The 10,374-nt window shown below is 38.8% G+C and overlaps 1 pseudogene; it reads right to left on the bottom strand.

The window, feature by feature from the left end:
- Nucleotides 3,589-9,615, bottom strand: LOC102184146 (annotated as a pseudogene).

Below are 10,374 nucleotides of genomic sequence, written 5' to 3'. Positions count from 1 at the left end.
GATCTGGAGTGACTTTGAAGCCAGATCTACGTAGTCAAATTAACCATAGAATCACTTAAGGTGCTTTATTCAGTGAATAATTATGGTGTAGAGAAAGGGCTATGGTGATAGAGTAATTCAGGTTTTAAAGTATACATATTTTCATTAAGATTTTTCGTTATTAAATTTTCTGGGTTGACAAACATCTCTCTAATTACTTGAGTAGATCAGTACGATTCTTTTCTTTGTTTGTTTGTTTGTTTTCTTGTATGGTCTGCTGGTATAAAGACATGTAGAAGCAGGGTACCATGAATTTATTTGGTGGGAGCCAGAGGTGGGGGGAATTATTCTCCCCAAACACAAGGGTAAAGCATGAAGCCTGGAGCAGTGAGTTTCCCTAAACTAATTTATCAACTTCCAAGTGTTTCCTCCTGGCTATACCTGAGCAAAGCTCTAATGACACGGCTCGTATAATACATTTGTTTTTTTGTGCTTTTGTTTTATTAGAATGAGACTATCTGTAGCCTTCACCCATTAAACTTTATTTTAATCTTTGTAAGAATTTTATACTTTATTATAATCTTATTTTTGTTTTTATACTTATTTTTATGAATCATTAAGAATCATATAACCTGTGAAATAGACTCCCGTGTATTTTTGGCCTGAAGCAGCAGATGATTAAGGAGGATGGCTTACTGTAAAGAACATTAAAATAAGAGTTAGAAAACTAGTCATTATCCCCAGTTCTTTCAGAGATAGTTTGGGCTTCATGATTTAGGTCTTAAAGATTCAATTTCACCTTATGTAAAGTGAGGGTGCATGACTAAACCATTTCTAAATCATCAGCATTGATATAATATAAACCAGTGAGCCCTCCCCTGTTTCCATACATCACTCTTGGGGCTCAATTGGGAAACTTTAACAAGAGTATATTCCATCCGTCCCTTTAAATTCTGGTTATTGGGCAGTGTGGGGAACAGAAGAGGTGTAGGTCCTAATCCCAAAACTTATGAATGGGTTTTGTTACAAGGAAAAATGGAGGACTGTAGGTAGAACTAAGATTGCTCATCAGTTAGCTAATAAAACAGGAGAGTTATCCTGCATTATCTGGGAGGCCCCAGTCTAATCTCATGAGCTCTTAAAAGTAGAAGAGAGCAACCAAAGAGTGGCTCAGAGAGACGATACTAGAAGAGGGAGCAATGCCATGCGTGAGAGCTGGCCAAGTAACGCAGAAACTCTTTAGTTAACCACCACCAACTCAGTTATTTGATGAACAGAAGTTGCACGCTTCCTCTTGTCTTACCATTTTCATTGTTTATTTATCAGCTGATGTGTTTTAGATTTCAGAGACCCCAGACTCTTCTATACTTGAAGAGTATGCCTCAGCCCTCATGCAAAATTAAGAGGCTAGTGTATATTGACATGTGTTAAATTAAAACAGAATTAACTTCTGTTTTCAAATACAAGACTGGGTTGCAATTTATTGTGATCACACAAGGACATAAATGTAAATTGTGTCACGATATAATGACATGTATTAGCAGATATTGGGGTATACAGAAGGGTGGTTCAGTTTATTCTCTGGTCAAGAAAAGTATTCCCTGAAATAGCTATATAAAATGAAATATCTAAAGCATAAGAAATTCATGATGCCAAAAATTTAAAGATTATACAATTTATTGCATAATTACAGTACTATTAAGTTATTTGCTTTTATTTACTTAAAATAACTTACTCAATTTCTGCCATCTTCAAATACTCTGGCAGGCCCTGACGATATGGAAATGAGTAAGACACAATCCCTCACATCCCCTCATGATCTAATTGCCACAGAATAGCAGCAATCAGATGTGTGTCTCTTACCCTCACAATTCTACATTCCATTGTATGTTCCTTCCCTTGCACGGGGGAAAGTTGCAAATACTTATGTCAATAACAAATGACACATTGATTTCCTGCATATTTTATTATTTACAGTTTCCTAGTCTTCTCTGGTGCTCAGAGGGCATCGGACATTTTTGGCAGGGCCTTTCTGCACTATTTTAGCCAGGTCACTCATCACTGGTACTGTAATGCCTGAATAGAAGCAGAGCGCTCTCTTTGCAGCTGGTTTTTTTCAGGTGTGCTCTTTATAGCAACCCTAATGGGCAGATAGTTCACTGCGTCTCTTGCTGTTGGCATATGGCATCCAGGAGGACAAGGCAGTCCAGACAGCCCATCAGATTAACCATGTAATAGACCCAGAAGCTGCTTTAAAGCTGTAAAACAAAATTGCTTATGGAGTCTGCCAGCACGCCAGATGCTGCTATTGGAAGAAATATCTTCCAGCACTGAGCATCTGGGTCTCCTGGTTGCCAGGAAAAAAAAAAGAGAGAGAGAGAGAAATAGAATTGGCAATTCACCATCAATGAGGTTTCTTTTGGAATATAAGAATTTTTATATTTTTTAAAATGTCAAATGCATTATGTTGCAACAAAGGTTAAAATTGGCTATTTCACGTGTATGCCACTATTAACACACATCCTCCATACAGTCCTTAGGCAGCTGGTTGGTTATTATCTAAATAAATCAGAACAATGAGAATCTTGAGTTTGAATGTGAATTTTCAGTCTGTTTCCAATATGCTTATTTTATTGATATTTTGCATAATAACCTTCTTGCCAGCTGAATATAAATTTTATATTTAAACAAGGTAAGAAATAATGTTTCATATTAGTACACACTAGTTTGTTTCCTGACTGCCAATTATATAATTGAATATTATAACTAAGATATAACTCTCAAATGTCAGTCAACTGTTTTTCAGTGGAATTGCTTTTCTATGCCAAATAAACAGTGGATTTGACTAATTTAATTTAAAGTCAATTAGATTTAGTTTTTTAAGCCCAAGCACAAGGTGAGTCATTCCTTGTCAGTTATATAATGGATCTATATTGCCTAAACTTTGGTAAAAATTACCTAATATATTTAATTTTTAAAAATTGATATATGACATTTAAAAATAAGACAATTGTGTTAAATCATAAACACTCACATGTTTTACTTGACCTGCATGATCTTTTCTGCACTGCTCAAAGTAAATTTATTGAACATATTTATTGAATATGAGAGATTACCTCAAATTTATAATTTTCTATGTTCCAACATTTAAAACTCTTACAAACAGTGATGCTCCAAACCCATTTATTCTCCAGTTTTGCATAGTGGTTAATTACACAGTCTAACTTTTCCAGAAATTCAGTAGTTTAAAATATTTTTAAAGTCAAACACCTGCTTTTCTCCTAGAAGTACATTCAGTAGCCACTTCCTATAAACATGAATATATTACAAGTTTCAGTTGTTAATATGCTATACCTCTGTATTAATGAAACTATGATAGTTTGGGAGTTAAACTGTGCAGAGTTGGATTATAAACATATCTCAAAGACATTATAAGTTTGGTTCCAGACCATCACAACTAAGCAAGTATTTTAACAAACTGAATAGAGTGAATGTTTTGATTCCCCAGTTCCAATAAAAGTTGTTTACACTATACTGTAGACTAATAAGTGTGCAATAGCATGTCTAAAAAACAATGTATATACCTTAATTAAAACTATGCTTTATTGTTTAAAAAATGCTGTTAGCTGAAACTTCAAAAAGTTGTAATGTTTTTGCTGGTGGAGGGTCTTGCCACAATGATGATAACTGCTGACTGATCAGGATTGTGGTTGCTGAAGTTTGGGGTAGCTGTGGCAATTTCTTAAAATAAGACAATAGTGAAATTTGCTACATTGGTCGACTCTTCCTTTCAGGAAAATTTTCTCTGTAGCCTGTAATGCTGTTTGATAACATTTTACCCACAGTAGAATTTCTTTGAAAATTGGAGTCAATCCTCTCAAACTCTGCCACTGCGTTATCAACTAAGTTTATGTAATATTCTCAGTCCTTTGTTATTTTAACAATCTTCACAGCATCTTCACCAGGAGTAGGTTCCATTTCAGGGAATCACTTTCCTTGCTCAGCTGTCAGAAGCCACTTCTCATCTATTCAAGTTTTATCAGGAGATTGCAGCAATTCAGTCACATGTTCAAGCTCCACTTCTAATTCTAGTTCTTACGCTGTTTTCCTCATATCTGTAGGTGAAGTCCCAAATGACTCAAAATCTTTCATGAGAGTTGGAATCAACTCCTTCTAAACTCCTATTAAGGTTGATATTTAACCTCATCCCAAGACTCATGAATGTTCTTAATGGCATCTAGAGTGGTGAATACTTTCTAGAAGGTTTTCAGTTTACTTTTTTCCAGATCCATTAGTGAAGTAAACATGTACAGCAGCTATAGTTTTATGAAATGTAGCTCTTAAAGAATAAGACTTGAATGTTGAAATTATCCTTTGATCCACAAGCTACAAAATGGATGTAGGGTGAGGAGCCATGAAAACAACTTGAATCTCATTGACCAGATCCAACAGTGCTCTTAAAGGCGGTCAGACATGTCATCGATGAGCAGTAATATTTCGAAAGGAGTGTTCTTACTGAGAAGAATCAATCAGTAACAACACTGGGGTTAAAATATTTACAAAGCCATGTGATAAATAGACATGCTGTCATCCGGACTTTGCTGTTCTCTTTATTGAGCATAGGCAGGGTCAGTCAGTCAGTTCAGTCGCTCAGTCATGTCCCACTCTTTGCAACCCCATGGACCACAGCATGCCAGGCCTCCCTGACCATCACCAACTCCTGGAGTTTACTCAAACTCATGTCCGAGTCGGTGATGCCATCCAGCCATCTCATCCTCTGTTATCCCCTTCTCCTCCCACCTTCAATCTTCCTCAGCATCAGGGTCTCTTCCAGTGAGTCAGCTCTTCGAATCAGGTGCCCAAAGTATTGGAGTTTCAGCTTCAGCATCAGTCCTTCCAGTGAATATTCAGGAAGGGTCTATATAGGCAAGGTCGATATAGTATAATCTTTAAAGATCCCAGGATTTTAAAAATGGTAAATGAGCATCAGATTCAACTTTAAGTCACCAGTTTCATTAGCCCCTAACAGGAAAGTCAGGCTGTCCTCTGAAGTTTTGAAGCAAGGCACTGACTCCTCTTCTCCAGCTATGAAAGTCCTAGATAGCGGCTTCTTCCAAGACAGTGCTATATTTTGTGCATTGAAAATCTGATGTTTTGGGTAGCCACCATTATTCATTATCTTAACTAGATCTTCTGGATAACTTGTTGCAAATCCTGCATTAGTACTTGCTGCTTCGACTTGTACTTTGATATTAGGTGCAAGTTTGAAGTTAGGGCCTTATTCTCGATTAAGCTTTGACTTAAAGGAATGTTGTGGTTGGATTAATCTATCCGGACCACCAAAACTTGATATGAGCAATAGGGCTGCTTCACTTTCTTAGTATTCATGTGTTCACTAGAGCAGCACTTTTCATTTCTTTCAAGAACTTTTCCTTTGCATTCGTAACTTGACACAAGTGGTCTAGTTTTCTGCCTTTCTAGGCTTTCAACATATCTTCCTTGCTAAACTTAATCATTTCTAACTTTCGATTTAGAGTTAGAGACTCTAGGCTCTTCCTTTCACTTGATCACTTACAAGCTATTGTAGGGTTCTTAACTGACCTAAGTTAAATAGAGTTGTGTCTCAAGGAAGAAGAAGGCCTGTTGAGGAGAAGTATCTCTTGGGAAGGTAGTACAATAGGGAGAAATGCTCAAAGTCCATAACCTTGCACGCAGTGTATTCTAGATTGTTTAATTAAAAAAAAATTTATATAGCATTAATATAATAATTATAGATGGTTTTACACATTGAATTTCAGAAATACCAGCTCCATTCGTCTGTTTACTTATTGACTAACCTTTCTTGTATTCCTTCCATGTCAGGAGCACTGTGCTAGAAGTGCATATATATGGCCTGTGGCATCATGAAGTCTGGGTGGGACAGTAATGAGTATATGCACAGTCCCCCAAAATAGTGCAAAAGGACCACAGAAGAAGGCATGGAAACCTGAAGGCACAAAGGGAAAGTGATGAATACTGGCTAAATGAATTAAGAAAAGCTCTCCAGAAGACTAGAATTGTGAAATAAAATTATAGATAATGAAAATTATGCCAGGTAGTTCGAGGGCATATTCAATATAGAAGGTCAGCCCAACAGAGAGAGAAATCATCCAAGTGACTGTAAGGGGAAAAGTGAAAGTGAAGTCGCTCAGTCATGTCTGACTCTGCGACCCCGTGGACGGTAGCCTACCAGGCTCCTCTGTCCATGGGATTTTCCAGGCAAGAGTACTGAAGTGGATTGCCCAGGGGATCTTCCAGACCCAGGGATGGAACCCAGGTCTCCCGCATTGTAAACAGACGCTTTAGTGTCTGAGCCACCAGGGAAGTCCAAAAGGGGAAAAGAACACCAAAAAGCATTCAGGATTTGAGTGATGAGAGTAGTAATGAGGCCTAGAGATCAAACTGGAGCGTTCAGAAGGGCTGATTACAAAGGCCCTCATAGACCATGCCCCTGAGTTATCCCACTAATATCCTCCTAGAGAAAATGGACTTCCACTTGACATTTTAGAACAAAGAGAAGCAATCAAACATGCCTGGTGAGGAGGATTACTATCTTGACAATTCGAAAGTAGATTAGATTAGATTAAGTAGAGAAGCTAGATAAGAAGGCAGATAGCAAGGGTATCATCTGGGAAGATATTTCACTAGTCATTATTTCAATAGCACTGTAGGTATGTGCCTGTTTATGTGTATATGTTTGTGTCCATTTTATGTTAATTTTATAAATAAAAATATAATTCTTTATGTAAATATTTAACTTTTTGTTAATATTACATATGAGGATAATATTTATGTTGTTTTATATAGCATGTGTTTTATATATGTAATATTATATATAATATTGTATTCTGGATAAAAAGAATGAGATATATTTTTCTGTAGTGGTACAAGGAAAACATAAAGTTATAGTATTGAATATTATATATATAGTATTATATATAATTTTACTATGTATATAAAACAAAGATTAAATGAGCATCAAGTTTTGAATTTTGAAGTGATCTTGCTTGACTGGTCCAGGCATAGCATCATAAAAAAGACTATGATAAAAAAGATGTTTACAAAAAGAAGAAAAGAATCAAAATAGCTTGAACAAGTAATATGATAAAAAAGGGGGGGAACCCATAGATTTCTTAATATCTGGCAAGTATAAGTACATTTGAAAACTGAATATAGAGGCAAACGTGTGTATTATTAGAAATTTACCTAGCACCTAACCTGACTACTCAAAGAAGGCAACCGCAACCCACTCCAGTACTCTTGCCTGGAAAATCCCATGGATGAAGGAGCCTGGTAGGCTGCAGTCCATGGGGTCGCAAAGTCGGACACAACTGAGTGACTTCACTTTCACTTTTCACTTTCATGCATTGGAGAAGGAAATGGCAACCCACTCCAGTGTTCTTGCCTGCAGAATCCCAGGGACGGGGGACTCTGGTGGGCTGCCGTCTATGGGGTTGTACAGAGTCGGACACGACTGAAGTAACTTAGCAGTAGCAGCAGCAACCTGACTACTTGGCTAAGTTTCTTTCTTTCAGATGTAGTAAAGCATATCTCTAACTCTTAATTTTTTATTTTCATTTTGCTTTGATTATGCTCATGACTTAATGACTTGTTCCATGATTTGTTCTTTCTTCTTTTAAAGATGGTTGGGCATTGGCAACCCACTTCAGTACTCTTGCCTGGAAAATCCCATGGACGGAGGAGCCTGGTAGACTGCAGTCCATGGGGTCGGATGCGGCTGAGCAACTTCACTTTCACTTTTCACTTTCGTGCATTGGAGAAGGAAATGGCAACCTACTCCAGTGTTCTTGCCTGGAGAATCCCAGGGACAGGGGAGCCTGGTGGGCTGCCGTCTATGGGGTCTCACAGAGTTGGACACGACTGAAGTGACTTAACAGCAGCAGTGCTGAAACCTGCTGTCATTTACTTAGAATCCTTTGAATCCTTAGCATCCTCTCAGGGAGCCACTGTTGTAAGAATTATAGGGATACATGTTATTATTTCCATCTTTCACATGAAAACATGAAAACTTAAGAGAACGCAAGAGATGAGCCAAAAGTCATACTCTCCTGAGGCAACCAAGCCAGAGTTTCCGTCAGTATCAATCTGATTCTAGACCAGTATTCTTTTCACTACACAGTGTTAAGTGGTTTAAATCAAATTGAATTAGGTGTGCGATCATAAATTTTCATGGCAGAAGTTGGTCTGTTAACTACATCCATATTCACTAAAGAAAAGCTTGATATGGCTGTTTAAATTGTTAGATTTTAGGTTTGGGGTTGAAAGCTCTTCTGACATAAATTTAATCTGCTAGATTAGAGTAATAGATCTGATATACAGAGGTGAAGTGATTAATGTAATTTTTCTTGGCTGTAGCAAGACTTTTTTTTTTTTTAGAATGGTAAATGCCTTTATTGCATGAGCTAACCATATTCAAAAGCAGAGACATTACTTTGCGGACTAAGATCCGTCTAGTCAAGGCTATGGTTTTTCCAGTAGTCGTGTATGGATGTGAGAGTTGGACTGTGAAGAAGGCTGAGCGCCGAAGAATTGATGCTTTTGAACTGTGGTGTTGGAGAAGACTCTTGAGAGTCCCTTAGACTGCAAGGAGATCCAACCAGTCCATTCTGAAGGAGATGAGCCCTGGGATTTCTTTGGAAGGAATGATGCTAAAGCTGAAGCTCTAGTACTTTGGTCACCTCATGTGAAGAGCTGACTCATTGGAAAAGACTCTGATGCTGGGACGGATTGGGGGGCAGGAGGAGAAGGGGACCACAGGGGATGAGATGGCTGGACGGTATCACCCACTCGATGAATGTGAGTCTGAGTGAACTCCGGGAGTTGGTGATGGACAGGGAGGCCTGGCGTGCTGCGATTCACGGGGTCCCAAAGAGTCGGACACGACTGAGCGACTGAACTGAACTGAAGACAGGAGGGAAGAGGGTTTCTTGGCCTTTTGGCCCTTGATCTTCCTCAGCCAGAACTCCAGCTCCTTCTCCTCTAACACATGGCCCTGTGCTGGGCCACGCCGGCCTGGTCTTGGAGCGATGCAGGCAAGAAGCTTGCTGGGCTGAAGCCGCTCCTCTGGAAGACTGCTAATTGTGGCATTCTTTTTCCTTTCAAGGTATTTCTTCTGCATTTTCTTTGATCGTTTCTTGTTGAAAATCTCTTCCTCCTCGGGAGTCAGCCTGGCCTCCTCCTTGGCCCCCAGAGGTAGCGCAGGGGGCCACTGTCCCTATGGTGTGCTGTCAACCAGCAGAAAGCACTTCTTCACCAGGCTCCTAGAAGGGACCAACCCGTTGTTAGATGCGCTACAGACAACATCCATGATCCTCGTCCAGCGCGTACAGCTCTGGGAGCCCAGGAGAAGTTCCCCACGTCCAGCCTCAAGGCCGGGCACTTGCTGCTCCTGCACATGGGACTGTGTATATGCGGTGGGGGCCAATGTTTGGTTGGCAGCGAGGAGTCCCCGTTCATATTTTTTGGTCGGGCTTTCTTTTGCCTCTGGGTTTCTGAGGCTTGTGCCATTTGTCCTGAAAGATGGCCCATTGCTCGGCGCTGGCTGGAAAGAGCTGTATCAAGACTTTCATACCACATTCCTTATATATCAATAAGTTTGTTAATAGACCACTTGAATCACTGAACTTGTTAGCCAAAAAGCCCTATTAACTAGTATCTTTCTTAAGAAGAGTGAATGAGAACGCAATTGGATGGATGCAAGAACAAAGAAAAAACTTTGTGATAGCAGGAAATATATGAGCTTTTAAGGAAGCTTCAAATGACAATTAGAATTTTTTAATATTCTAGTTAATTTACAATGTTGTGTTAGTTTCAGGTGTACAGCAAAGTGGTTCACTCATGAATGTGTGTTGCCCCATCTTTTTTCAGATCCCTTTCCCATAGGTTATTGCAGAATGTTGAGTAGACTTCCTTGTCCTGTACAGTAGGTCCTTGTGGATTATCTGTTTTATACATAGTAGTGTGAATTTGTGAATTTGAAACTCCTTACCTATCTTTCCACTTTGGCAACCATAAGTGTGTTTGCAAAGTCTATGAGTCAGTTTCTGTTTTGAAAGTGAGTTCATTTGTGTCTTTTTTTGTTTTTTAATTTGTAGATTCCAAATACAAATGATACCATATGATATTTATCTTTCTGATTTTTTATTTAGTGCGATAATCTCTAGGGCTATCCATGTTGCTGCAAATGGCATTCTTTCTTTCTTCCTCATGGCTGAGTAATATCCTATTGCATATATGTACCCCATCTTTATCCATCTCTCTGTCATTGGACAAGCAGGCCTCTTCCATGTCTTGGCTCTTGTAAATAGTGCTGCAGTGAGTATCAGGGTGCTTGTA

The sequence above is a fragment of the Capra hircus genome, chromosome 7 (assembly GCF_001704415.2).
Source record: "Capra hircus breed San Clemente chromosome 7, ASM170441v1, whole genome shotgun sequence".
NCBI lineage: Eukaryota > Metazoa > Chordata > Mammalia > Artiodactyla > Bovidae > Capra > Capra hircus.
Note: the sequence above shows the minus strand (reverse complement) of the source record. Positions and strands in the feature narration are given on the sequence as shown.